This window comes from Balaenoptera borealis (genome assembly GCF_965194805.1).
Source record: "Balaenoptera borealis genome assembly, chromosome: 16".
Classification (NCBI taxonomy): Eukaryota; Metazoa; Chordata; class Mammalia; order Artiodactyla; family Balaenopteridae; genus Balaenoptera; species Balaenoptera borealis.
Genome location: NC_138872.1, coordinates 70,303,774 through 70,319,081, shown reverse-complemented (window position 1 = coordinate 70,319,081; position 15,308 = coordinate 70,303,774).

Here is a 15,308-nt window from a genome sequence, read left to right as displayed (position 1 = left end):
TGAGTCACGCCCTGTGCCAGATACATGTGTGTGCATGCAAGTGTGGTGTGTGTGTGTGTGTGTGTGTTTGTGTATAATTACATTTATTCTGGAGGAGGCAAAATCTTTAATAGTAAAATAGAAGTCAACCAATCAAATGTACATGTGAGGGGTACAGAAAAAAAGATATTCCAGGCAGCCAAAGACAGTCTTTCATTGAGAAAACTCTCCAGCCTCAACTTTTCTCTCCTATGGGTGAAGAGAAAAACTGTGCCTTATCCCTCAATTCAACACTGCAATGCAGGGCATGAAAAGGTTATACTCATAGATGCAATAGTGGCTGGTACCTGAGGAAACAGAAATTCCATATCAAAATTCATTTATGGTGCAGGGAGGAGCTGAGTGGAGGAGGCAAGCATCAACAGGGGTAGCAGGACAGAGTTCAGGGAGTCCCAACCATGTACCAAGGTGGCCAACATCATGGGGCTGGGAGCCAGACAGACTTGGGTTCAGACCCTGATTCTGCCAACTACTGGCTGTGTGGACTTGGGTGATTCCTCAGTGAAATACAGACATATAGTCAATATAGCAAAATACAATAGAAGTAAAATTGTACTTCCCCTAAGGGATCTGGGAGGATTACTGACATAACACTTATAAATATTTAGCCCAACACCTGGCACATTGTTCTTTAAAGAAAACTAGTTGTTAATATTGGTGTGTTTGGGGTTGATAATAGCAGAGCTGGGTATTTTTGTTTGTATCTGTTTTGTTTTGTTTTTAGTTTTTGTTTATTATCAGAGTAATGAATGTAATACAGGTTCATTAGCAGGTAAGAAAATACTAACTGCTTAGGCTTCTCCTCAGCCCCTTTACCTGGCCACCTAAGGGACCTCTGCAGCCCACCCAGGACTCTACTGACACAGCTAAAACCCAATAATGCAGACAAATGAGGCCTTCATGATTGGCTCAAGAAGACCCTGAAGTCTTTTAAATAAGTCTCTCCCTCTCTCCTTTCTTATTAGAACCTATTAGGGCAGCAAAATACCCTCAATGAAGTCATGCAACAACTGATCGCTGAGCACCTACCATGTATCATTTTCTTAATAGGTAAGTAGTGATGGATGGGAATTAACCAAAAGCAGCAAACCTTTCTAGAGAACAGCCTGTGAATATGTAAAGATCAGAGAGGAAGCATAGTGTAAAATTAAGGTCAAGGACCAGAGCCAGAGCATTTAGCTCAAATTCTAGCTTGGCCACCCACTACCTGGGTGACCTTAGGATGCTGACAACTTCCATGTGACTCGTTCTCCTCGTCTATAAACATGGACCACGTTATTATCATGAAATAATAGTGTATATTTCACAAGGGTGTTGTGAAGACCAAATGAAGCTCCCTTTGGCATCTACATGTTTGATTTTATGAACTCTGCTCGCGAATGCCCTGACACAAGATATCTCTGGCAACACTGCACTTGTTTCCAAAAGTTTTAGTGACACGGACACCCATAGGTTCCTGAGCCTCAGGCTTGGGGAGAGAGGAAAAGATGGCAAAGAATTACAGAAGGTAAGAAGAAACAGCTCTTGGAGTCTATTAAGGAGTCTCTACATATAGCAGAGAAATAGGTATTTGGAAAAAGAAGAAATCAATGTGCTGACTGAATCACTCGATCGGTTCACTCACTTATTAGTGCACAACCTTGGCTCTTGGCATTTGGGAGGAGAATAGATTTTTATTGCTTAATTCCCTGTAAGTGAAGGACTAGTGAACTGTAAAATCCTGTTGCTTAACATGTAACATTAAGTATTGAACTAGCAAAAAAAAAAAAAAAAATCGATTCCAGGTTTGGTTGCTGATTAGCTTTTCTCAGGGAATTGAGAGTAAAGTGCCATTATTGTTGTTCTCTTTAATTCATAAAACACTGTGCATGAGACACCTAAGCAAATGTCTGCTATCTTAGAGCACAGTCTGTACTCAGTGGCCAGCGTGTTACAGACCCTTCACGGGCTCCCTTATGATATGGTCCCAGCAGCTGCTCTGGGTGAGCCAGAGTTCTGGAGAAGAGGGCTCCTCAGGTAAGGTGGTCGGACATGCAGTTAACTGAGACTGGGGACAGCAGGGAACTGATGCTCAAAGGAGAGCCCCCCAGAAGCTGGAATTTCTCCAAAGTAGTGGATGTGCAGAGATTCCACTACTTTGGAGAAATTCCAGCTTCTGGGGGGCTCTCCTTTGAGCATCAGTTCCCTGCTGTCCCCAGTCTCAGTTAACTGCATGTCCGACCACCTTACCGAGGCATTCAGGGCAATAAAACGTCTACCTCCACCTGCAGGTGGTGTCTACAATTAGTTTGTCTCCATACACCCTGCATTGCCATACTGGGAATGTCTGACCCCTGCCTGCCCATGGACCTGCAGTCCAGCTCTGAGGCAGCCTTCTCAAGTCTACTTGATGTGGTCAACTCTTTGTTTCTTATTCAGCCATCCACATCAAGAGAAGGCAGAAATCAATATTTCTATGATGTTATTTATTTTCATTTGTTTACATTGATACAGCAATGATTTGGGGCTAAAGAAAATAAACCAAAGGCCAAATTCAGTCACAGTTTTGTGACTTTTGAGATAAGACACCCTACAACCCAAGAGGTCCTTTCCTTCTACCACTGACTCTTCCCTATTCTTGAAGTATCGCTTCCATAAGTTTACTGATTAATTTCATTTTTGAGAGATTCTACCTTTCCAGGTCTCTCTTTTTAAAATTGCTTGTATAATTTCTAAGTTACTATAGCCACATTGCTGCTTGTGCTAGTCTGTTCTAGAGAATCCTTCTCTTTCCTCCTTTCCTTCTTTTTCCAAAAAAAAAAATTTAAGTGCTGAGTATGTCCCAGGCACTGAGTTTGAAAAATGAGCCAGAAAGCAAACTTTCATCTTGAAAAACTCACAGACAAGTGGAGGAGATGGACAGACTATCAGGGCATTATGATACAGCATGACAAGCATGATAGGATTGAAAACCAGAAAAGGAGTCTTCAACTCTACCCTAGGCAGGGCAAAAAAGGCTTTGCAGAGAAGGTAACATTTGAGGTGAGTCCTGACAGATGAGATTCCACTACTCTCCATCAACTAGAGAAAAACAAAGGTTGAAAAGAGTTCATTCAGGAAGGTAAGATACATTCAAGAGATTGCAACTCACTCATCATGAGATATGACCTAGAAATTGGCAGGAGACAAGGGAAGTAGGCAGTGCCCAGCTCAAGAAGGGTCTTGTTCTCCACACGGAGATTTGTTCTTGATCCTACCTGCCAATGGTAGGGCCATTTGTAGGTTCCTAAGCTGAAAATGAACATGTTCTTAAGCTGAAAATGAGCATGGTTTGCTTTTAAGAAAGTTCCTTCTGGCAGCAACATGAAGAATGGTTTGAAGGAAGGGGAGAGACTGGAGGCAGGTAGACAAGGTGAGAAATAACGAGGGTGATCTGAACCAGGATAGCAGCCGTAGGGATGAAGAAGAGGCAATAGATAAGAGATGAATTGAGGAGGAAGAGTATCCTCCCAGTGTGTAGCAACTGCCCCAATCCAGGCTGTCTTCCCTTCTCACCTGGATCACTGCAGCAGTCTCCTCAGTCATCTCTGCTTCTGGTCTCTCCCTCTCCAATCTGTCTTCTACCAGAAAGGTTATTCTAAGAATCAGTACAGATCCAGTTTACTCAACTACTTTAAAAACTGTTTACTCCCTATCAGTTATAACAGTGGCTCTCAAGGGAGTAGAGGCGGGTATTTTGTCCCCAAGATGACATTTAACAACATCTGGAGATATGTTTTGTTTTCACAGCTGGAGGTGGGGGGGTTGCTACTACCATCAAAAGAATAGACATCTAGGACGCTGCTAAACATCCTACAATGCACAGGACAGCCTCCTACAACAGACCCATCTGGCCCAGAATGTCAATGGTGCTGAGATACCCTGAGGTGTAGTATAAAATCCCGAGCTCTCAGTATGCTATGATACAGTCCCAGCTTACTTCTTTCTCTCCAGCCTCATTTAATTTCTAAGGAACTTTTTAACATCTCTGTGCCCTTGCTCATGCTCTATGCTTTACCTGGAATGTCTTACTTCTCTACCTGAGGATTTTGCTCTCTTCTTCCAAGGTCTGTTTCAGATAGCCTCCTCTCTGTGATCTTTCCAGTTTCCTTTGGACAATGTTAATACCTACCTTCCTACACCCCTGAGACATAGTCCTATGATAGGACATCTTCCCCTTTTTTTATTTTTCCTATTTAAAAAAAATTATATTAAAAATTTCAGATTATAAAAATACTTTGATTGAAATAGTACAATATAAAATTGTATCTATGCAAATCCAACATTTCCCTGTTTTCCCACTTCCCATGGTTCTTCTCTCCCCATTACCCCCCAACCCCTCAACATGATAGAACATATGCAACTCTCCTTCTAAGTCATACAACTATACATCATCATATGTATGCATATAAGGGGTTTTCTTTGCTCTTTATTTATACATTACTATGCAACTTGGATTTCGTGCTTGACAACCTTACGAGTCAATAGATATAAATATAATCTTTTTACTAATTTACTTATGCATATATATGCAGATATATGTAACAAACCAAAAAGGGATCATAGCATGAGTGGGGAGTTCTATTCATCTATTACAATGATTTTGGGGGGGCCCACTCCAAAAATCCCATAACCAGGTAACCTGTGCTAACAAAACAGCTGTAAATTCTTCTCTGTCTTTCTCTATTTCATGTAACTATTTGCAAACTTACACACACACATGTGCACACACACACACCTTTTTTGTCATTGTTAGCTTAATAAAAATAGTATCATAGGAAACACATTTCTTTGCCTTTTGTTTCTTACTCAACAATACCTCATAGAAATTCTTCTCTTACAGCTATAATTCATTCTTTTAAGCAGCTGCAAAATATTCTAATACATAGATTTTTCAACTCTTTCTTTGTCATTGGCACTTATTTTTTGCCACCCCATGCAATGTTGCTATAAACATCCTGGTATATGTGTCCTAATGTATTGATGTTTTTAATACTAAGGGTTGTATTTCCAGAAGTGGAACTGCTAGGTTGAACAGCACGTGTACTTTTAATTTTAAGAGACATTGCCATTTTACTTTCCAAAAGGACTGTAAAAATTTATACTTCCTTCAGTAACTTTTGAGACAAGAATTTTCCCCTTATGCCCACCAGGAATAAGTGTTAAATTTTCCAATTTTTTTTCCAAACTCTTGAGAGCCGAAGGATATTTTGTTGTTACATTGATTTAAATTTTCTGACTGTGAATGAGTCTGAACCCCTACCTCACGTCACATAAAAAAATAAATTCCATATCCCTGCCAAGACTGTACAGGAATATTCTTAACAACATTATTCAAAATAGCAAAAAACTCTCCATCAACTGGAAAATCAACCGACTTATAAATAAAATCTAAATTAAAATATTAGAAAACAATTGAAGAGACTACACCTACAAATCCTTAAGATAATAAAGTCTTATGAATTGGGACAGGATACACAGAGACTACGGAAGGATATATAGGCAATTTGACTGAATATAATTTTATAATGTTTATATGTCAAAACATATTTTAAACAGAGTGAAAAGAGACAAATATAGATTTGAGGGACATTTTTAATAGAGATGATATGAAATGGCTAAAATTCTATAACAGTCAATGAGCTCTTACATATTGAAATAAAGAGGCCAGTAATAATAAAAATATTGACAATGCCTATCAAATCACAGAAGAGCAAATCCAAGTGGCCAGGGGAAAAAAGGAATTTTAGTTAATCATAAAGTGAGTACATGATTATTGTGAAAAAATGAAATCAATAAACAGTACAGAAGTATTTAGAATGAAAAGTTAATCACCTCCTGTATGAGTGTTGGCAGGAAGCAGAAGACCTGCTCAAGGGCTTTAACTAGAGAGAGCTAAATGAAGGTGCAGTAGGAAGAGGTGTGGGCAGAGAAAAGGAAATCAACAAGGGATGGTGAAATACTAAGCCCCACCAGCAGCAAGAAGCTCTTGATGCCCCAGGTTGAAAGTGGCCCGGGAAGAGTTTCTAGGTCAACAGTTGGACCTGTGGAATCACGGCCATCTGTCAGACAGAAGCTGTGACCACAGAGGGATGGCAGGCTCTACCAGAACCACAGCAAGGCAGGCAGGGTGTAGGGGAGGACACACACCCCTTCCCCTCTCTCCTCCTGACCTCTGATATAATGTCGCTGACGCCCATTAGCCAAAACCAACTGGAAAATAGAGGGCAAAGGAGTCCTAAGAATCCAACGTATAGAGGCCAACCTCCTGAGGCACAGAGTAGGACAGGAAAGGGTGGAGATGAGTCAGGTGAGAGAGGCAAACAGAAAAACTAGCTTCCTTCTTACCACTTACCCTAACGCCCAGAGATAGAATAATGATTACTGACGGTTTGGGATTTATTCTACCAGCATGTTTTCTATGCACATTCTTATCACCCAAAGCTAATATATTTGATATTTAAATAACTTTAGTGGATCCATAAAGAAAGAAATGAGGAATATACAATAGAAAAGAAGTAAGGAACATAAATTAACTGTTCACAAATGAAGAAATACATATGGATAATATAAGGCTAAAAGAATCATCTTATTTTGCAACCAAATACATGCAAATTAAAACAACAACAAAATGCCATTATTCATCTATCAAACTGACAAAGAGTAAAATTGTATATGGAATGCCTCTTGTCATCAAGAGTGAGATAATACGTGCACTGATGTTAGGAGAATAAACTGCTTTATCTTTTCTTGAGGGTAGTTTGGCAAGACATATCAAAAGGCTTATGAAAGTGTTTATATTCTCTCCCCTAGTAATTCTGCTTGCAGGAATTTATCCAAAGGAAATATTCAGAAATGTACATGTGATATTATCACAGCATTATTTACAATAGTGATTTTTTTAAAAATATAAATATTCACAGTAAGAGATTTGTGAATAAATTATGGTATGGACATACAATGAAATATTATACAGCCATTAAAAATCATGTTGTAGAGAATATTTAGTGACACAAGATAATGCATATGGTATTTCATTAAGCAAAATAATCTGAATGAAAGCCAGGATATATTGTATATTCCATAACCTTAATTTTATAAAAAACAAAAAGTGTGTGTGTGTATGTATATATATGTAGTTCCAGTTTGTAAGTACTCAAGGTAGCTACTATTGTGTTGGCCAAAACGTTCGGGTTTTTCCGTAACATCTTGGCCAACCCAATATCTATCTATCTGTATAGAGATACAGATACTTACATCTGTTATATCTGTATCTACACATAGAGAGAGGAAGGCTAGACACTAGAGGGAAATATACTAAATATTGATAGAGGTTCTATCTGTGGGGTAAATATACTTTATTTTCCACAATGAACATATTCTATTAAATATGTAAATTTTGTGGAGACAGGCATAGGGATTCCACCAGTCAAGTCATCTTCTATTTGGCCATATGCAACCATTGAGCCATATGCAACCGTATGGAGCCATTGAAGCTACTATAGGCATGGGAAGCAGAGTAGCTCTCGCGCTTCATGAGCTGAGCTGCATGACCTCCTTCTGTGGGAGGGCCACATGCCCAGCACCTGTCTTCATCCACATCTGGTTTCCCTGCTGCCATTCTTGGGCACCTGACAGCTTACACCCTGAAGCTGGTGGGCGAGAAGACCGGCAACAGTAGAAAGAGATGTGTCCCCTCGAAACGTGTGCATACGGCGATGCACAACCCCCAGCTTAGCCACTAACCTGGGAATGTGACCATCTCACAGGTTAATAAAATGCCCTGATCAAGGGAGAACTACTGATGCTTGGGTCCCATACCCTGGTGTGAGTCCATCGGTATTAAAATGTCTCACGGGTGAGGGAGCCCCAGTGTTCTGCTATCAGCAAATGCAATTAAAGTTTAAATCAATGGATGTTCATTGGATTCCTCTTAGTTTCAATCATTTCGAGTTGGAGGTATCTGTAAGACATTCAAGCATATATATCCCATGATAGTTGGAGATATAGAAGGTAATGCTCATAATTTCAGAGAGGGGCAGATTCTAACGGTGACAGTACAGGGAGTGGCCCTGGGTGGAGGTAGCTAGCTGAGGTGAAGGGACACAGAAGACTTCCTCACTGACTTTAAGGAAGTCAAGTCCCTGTGAAGTCATGATGGTGGCTTGGGGCTTCCTTGGCATGTGGAGTCTCAGAGTAATGGTAATCATTGGGGTGGAGCTGAAGACCGTGACTAAGGCACTGAAGTCTTTATTCATCTTAGGGAACGTCTAAAGGTCAGATGGCTATGTGGTTGGCGGTGGAGAGGATAGCACAGCAGTTGGTGTGAACTTAAATGGGACAGAAGCTCTTACATAAAGATTGAAGAGTGATAGGAGAAACAACAAGAAATATATAAAGAAGGGGAAAAACAAAGGAAGAAAAAAACACCACCCAAAGAAAATTATGACTTGTATTATATCCATCCATCCACTTTCCTAAATACATAGGGTTATTTTTCAAAAGTGGATTCAACAATATATCATTAGCATCTTTCTGTAGCAATGCTTGAAGAGTTACCATTTTAGTTATTTCTGTTAAATGAATTTACTTTCATTATTTTCAATAATTTCTTAGTGTTGAAACATCACGATGTTTTTTTTTCATCTGAAAAATATTGCTGTGATAAGAACACATTGTAAAATAACCCCCTTCGCTTCCTTAAAAAGAATAAAAACCCATTCACAACCGGACACTGTCATTGAACACTCTTGGGTCTTACAGGTGGTGTCTCGGCTGTTAGGGTTGCTGTAGCTTATAAGCTCTCTCTGGCACTATAGACTCAAATAGAGATCATTCTCCTTGATGTGACTCCCTTCTTTCCAAGGTATTACTTTTCTGAGAATAATCTAAAAATGCCCCCCCATCCCCTAAGCTTTGGCACGATAGTATCTGTGTGCCATTTTTCTCCTTTCATGTAGTTTAGTTAACAAACTTGAATGCTTACTCTGTGCCAATGTTCAAAGAATTTTACAAATTTACTAATGTATCCTCATAACAACTCTATGATGTACATTTTAAGTATCGGGAAACTAAGGCTCAGAGAGGTTACTTTGCCCAAATTACCCAGATAAAAAGTGGCAGAATGGAGATAAGAAGGCAGCAACGTTCTTTTCCCTTCCACGTAATTTTGTTGATGGAAAAGAGTGAAAGCTATTGTCCAAAAGTAGCATAAACTGTACACTCCGAAATGTGTGTGTGTGTGTGTGTGTGTGTGTGCATGTGCACGCTTCCAGAAGAGAGTAATTTTTTTAACATATGAGAACCCCTTCATCTTTATTGTCTTGAATGAAATAATCACCAGCCAAGACAGTGATGGAATCTAAGGGGCCAGCAAGCTGTAACTTTTACAGTCTTGCTTCTTATAAAGGAACCACATCCATTCTGTTACAGTGTCCGAACTTATTAGGACATAACCTTTCAAACCTGAGAGAAAAGGTCAACTTTAACTAGAGAACAAAAGAGGTGTCTGCATTTGAGGGGGGGGGCAGACTTTCACAGCCTCAGCTTCCCCAGTTTTTCCCCACCTCAGGGATGTTGAAAATTCAGCCGTGCTTGTAGGAATCCAATTACTCCTGCAGATTACACAGAGATTATCAAAGTTATAAACAGCAGAATATTTGCAGAGATCAGCGGAGTACAACAAGGCTCACATTTAATGGGAGAAATAAAAGGACGGGAGCTTCCACAGCCAGTGACTGAGGAGTATAATGTCACATCATCAGGCTGAAGGTGAAGACGTAATTGACATCAACATAATAGCACGATGTTCTTCAGCTCTCCTGCACTTTGAGAGCACAATTCTGATTTCATAGCTGAGCAATTCATTTGCCTTAAACAGCGCACGATTAGGAGGGTGTTTTTATTATGTTGCCTCTCCATGAGGTTTGAATTCGGTAAGATAGTGGCAAATTAGGTCGCCTTTCAGCAAACCAGATGATGACAGATTGTTTGCAAAACCTCTGCATCCTCATATTCCCAGCCAGAGATTTAGGAGCTGAAGCCAGATGCAGGATTCTACAGTGGTGACAGGCGTGGGCTTTGATGCTGGAGAGATGTGGCCTCCGGGCTACATTCCCCCACATGCTCGTTGGGTGACCTTAAGCAAGTCACTTGACATCTAGCTGTAGGCCACCTCTTCTGTAAAATTGTGTCTTTCTGGGAATTAAGTGAGATAATATATTATGGGCTCATAGCCGTCATTCATCGACATTATCTAACACTTGTGCCAATACAATTTATCAAACTCATCATCCATGACACCTCTTCCAGGAAGCCTTTCTTAATATCCAAAGGCAGAAATGATTTTCCCACTCTGAGTTCTCTTTGGGCTTAATTTTGTATTAACAATTTTATTGAGACATGGTTTACATACCATAAAATTAATTGGAGTTGTGTGTAATTTAACGGTTTTTAAAAACTTACTGAGTTGTGAAATCAACACCATAATCCAACTTTACAACAGTTTTATCATCCCAATAGTATTCCTCAGGCCTGTTTAATCTCCCTCCCACACACAGACCCATGGTATGTCCGGACAACAAAATACTATTCAGCAGTAAAAAGGAACACAATACTGATATGTGCAACAACATGCAAGAACCTTGAAAACATAGTGCTAAGTGACACACACACACACACACACACACACACACACACATTGTATGATTCCAGTTATATAAAATGTCCAGAAAGAGGTTTTCCATTTTACCCTCTTTTGACCTTTGATGACTTTGAGTCCCTTTTTCCTTTTAACTGACTCGAAGGAGGGAAGTCAAATTCATCACTATTTCCCCCAGGACACCTAACGAAATGCCTTGTAAAGTGCTCAACTAATTTTTAACATCTGTTGAAAAGTTAGATCAACAGGAAACCAGCTAAGCTTTGTCACCTAGAGAAGCAGCGGTTAGTGCTGAATTTATGGGTATACCCTTTTAACATCAAGAAGGAGCGCTGGTTTTCCACTGAAGGTCACCTCCTGGAGGAAGGACTAATAGTGGGACTATTAACCCAGAAGCTGGGAGCTATGCCCATTTCTTGGGGTACCACTGCTGTAGATAGCTACCATTTCTGGAGCTCTTCCCAAGTATCAGGAAGCGTTGGGTGATTTCCCTTCTGTTTTAACTCTTACGACAGCCTATGAGGTAGGTATTATTACTGTTATTACTGTTCCCATATTGCTGGTGAGGAAAGTAAGGTTTAGAGAGGTTAAAGAACCTGCCCAACATCACACAGTCAATAGGTATGGAGACAGACAGACATGACTTAACCAACTACGGCAGCTGCTGTTTCCTTAACTCCCCACAAAAAGGTAAGAAAATGGTGCCGGACTAGTCACAATGGCCAAGACATGGAAACAATGGTATACTACTCGGCCATAAAAAAGAATGAAACAATGCCATTTGCAGCAACATGGATGGACCTAGAGATTATCATACTAAGTGAGCTAAGTCAGAAGGAGAAAGACAAACACCATATGAAACCGCTTATATGTGGAATCTAATATATGGCACAAATAAACTTATCTACGAAACACACTCAGAGACATAGAGAACAGACTTGTGGTTGCCAAGGGGGTGGGGGAGTGGGGGAAGGATGGAGTAGGAGTTTGGGATTAGCAGAAGCAAACTATTACATATAGAATGGATAAACAACAAGGTCCTACTGTATAGCAGAGGGGACTATATTCAGTATTCTGTGATTAACCATAATGGAAAAGGACATGAAAAAGAATGTATATCTATGTATAACTGAATCACTTTGCTGTACAGCAGAAATTAATACAACATTGTAAATCAACTATACTTGAATAAAATAATTTTTTAAATGCAAAAAAGAAAGAAAATGGTACTAGAAAAAGCACTTTCCCAGAATTAAAATTCTATCCGTGACTTATTTGTAAAAAAACAAACACAAACCAAAAAACAATAGTAATATCTAATGCTTATGTAGTGTTTACCATGAGCAGGCAGTATTCTAATGCTTTACAAATATTAGCTGTTTAATCCTCATGGCAACTCTGTGAGATGAACACTGCTGTTATCTGTACTTTAAAGATAAGGAAACTTAGGCACAGAGACGTTAAATCACTTGCCCAAGTTCTGATCTCTAGGAAATGAGAGCATTGAGGTTTGAACCCAGGCAGTCTGGTTCTAAAGTGTGTGTCCTATCTTGTCCTCTTAAACAATAAGCACTTCAGGAGTGGCATTCACACCCCTTGTTCCTCAATCCAAGCATAGGGCATGACCCCATATAGACAATGAATACTTGGGAAATTTTCCTAGAAAAACATTGTGAAAGGGCAACTATTCACATGGGAGGGAATGAAGATGGCATCCTCTGGGCATCCCTATGTAGAGCCTAGGGGGCTGAAATGAGTCCAGTGGGTGGGAAAGAATGTGCTGATCCTAGAAATCAGGAGACTCAGTTTCTACATTTAGTCTTGGCACTAACTTGCTCTTCATCCTTCATTTACCATTCTTTTATTCAACACATGTTAATTCAGCACCTACTATGTTCCAGGCACTGATCTAGGTCCTGGGGATACAGTCGTGTGCAAGACAGACCTGATCTCTGCTACTTGCAAAGGAAGAACAAACAATAATTTAGTAATCACAAGAATGATGAAGGTTATGAGAGGGCAAATATATGATGACTAGAGGGTGAAAGCAAGTGAATCTCCCTGGCCAAGGGCTCCAGCAAAGTCCTTCATGAGGAAGTGGCTTTCAGATGAGGCCTTAAGGAGGGCAAAAGAGGGTCAGAGTGAAGATGAGGGGAGTGTGGTCCAAGCTCAGAAAATCAAAGGGACCCCATGCCAGGTCTAATTGTTCATGTCCTACTAACAATACTGCTGGTCATTAAGTGGAACCCTCAAAAAAAGATGGTGCATGTGTTTATTCTGTGAAAAAATGAAGAAATAAAGGATCTTTTCTTTATTATCTGCACATACAAATATTAAAAAGCTGCAAATCACAGTAGTTAAGACCTTCATGGACTTGGGCTTGAATTTCATCTCTTAATGTTAACCACTTTTCTTCTCTGAGCTCCTTTATGACAACTGCAATCTAGAAACCAGGCTAGAACTGTATGTTTTCTTCCAGTTTGGTAATTTAAAAAATCTTATGTCTCTAACTAATCACTTAACTACAGCCAGTGAGGTCTCTCTTGGATCCGCAGCTCAGATTTCATTCTCCCCCCGCTGCTCTAAAATCACTTTGTGATTTTAGATATTTTATCTAAATTGGCTATAATTCTAAGCAACATCTAGGCCCTAAAGTGTTGTTTGTAGGTCAGTCCTCCACCTGAAGCAACATGGTGCCTAATCAGTACAGCCATCACCTGTAATTCCCTAACGGCCTTATCTTCTATAATTCCCACCACATTGCAATGGATTCTGGAACAAGGACAGAAATTACACGAATATAGATAGATATAGATATAGATATAGGCTATATACTCATACATACATATATATATCTCCATACACACACACATATATATATTGATATTACGTGTATAAAATGAGAAATATATGTAGGCTCATTATAGAGTTAATAAACCACTTGAATTTTTCAGCCATTCTGTCTGTGAGATCTAACCATGTTTTGGAAGTGGATCAGATGAGGCTTAGACAATGGCAAGAGATGTAGAGACGCTCATTTATCTTTCAAAGAAGCCTAGATGGCTATGAGCCCAAGCTGTTGGTTGTTCATGGTCACCTGGAAGTTTCCAAATTACTCACACAAATGTGTTTGGACCATGGAAATCTTCATCTATAGTTCAGCAAGCAAGACACTTGGGACTTGGGATACTCAAAGCCAGCCAAGCAGTAGAGCCAGGCTCTGGGTTATTGTACAATAACAAAGGGTCCAGGCCAATAACAGAAGCACAAGAAGTAGGACCTGACCCTTGGGTCAAAAGCTGCAGGTAAGTTGGCTGATTTTCAGAATTGCAATTCATTCTTTGCAGAGAGAGAGAGAAAGCTTAGACACAAATGGTGAGAGAAGAGTCCAGATAGTAAAGCAGATCACACAGGGACCTTGCAGGAGACTATGTCTCAGAAGCTATGTGGATACAGGTTCCTCTCCATGTCTGCAAACACCAGTTCTCTACCATAAAAAAAGTGAAAAAATAAATCAACAACTGAAAACATTTCTGCTACATGAATAACCAAGGAAGAATCCCTATCACCTACAAATCAAATAGAAAAAGAAAAAAACTACACAATAGAAAAATGAACTTCAAAAGGGAAGGAAATATGAATAACCCATAAATATACTATTTTAACATCATTATTAATCAGGAAATTTATTGAGATAACTTTCTACCTCATGAGACTGGCAACATTGAAAAAAGAAGTCTAATATTATCATGCATGTTGAGGATGTGGAACCATAGGACTTCTCGTTCATGGCTAGTGGGCGTGTAAACTGTTACACCCACTTAGGAAAGGGTCTATCCTTACACGATAGAGTTAAACATGCATACTGTCAAGGCCGAGCAATTCCATTTGTAGGTGTACATTCTAGAGAAACTTTTGCATATGTGTACTGGGAGACAAGTTCAATAACGTTTTACAGCAGTAGCATTTGCAATAACAAAAGAATAAATATTCCAAGTGCCCATCTTCAAAGGAATGTATATATAAATTATGGTGCATTTGTACAGTAGAATGCTATGCAGCAATCAGAATGAATGAATTACAAAGCAGCATGCATAGATCTTAAATTATAATTTTAAGCATAAAAAGCAAGTTATAAAAGAATGCATTCCCTATGATTCTTTGTATATTATCTAAAACAGGCAAAAGCAGTGTTTGGGAATGCATACCTCTGTGGAAAATCTATAAAGTAAAGCAAAGAATGAATAACAGAAAATCTGAAGAGCATTTTCCTCTAAAAAGGAAAAAAAGAGGTGATCAGAAAGGGACACAGGGATGACTTTCATAACTCTGATAATGTTTAACATTCTATTTCTCAAGCGAAGTCATAGATACATAGGTATTTGTTTAAATGTTATTTGAAAATACACACAGCCTTCTCATGTACTTGTATAAAAAGATATATTTAATAAGTAAAAGGTAAGTTAAAATGAAATACAGTTATGAGGCAGTAAGACTATTTCCAAACTGTCTTCAAGATGGCTGTGGTATAGTACCTGCCAAGGAAGGAGATTGGCTTAAAAATGTATCTCAAAATGACAACCAAGAGAAC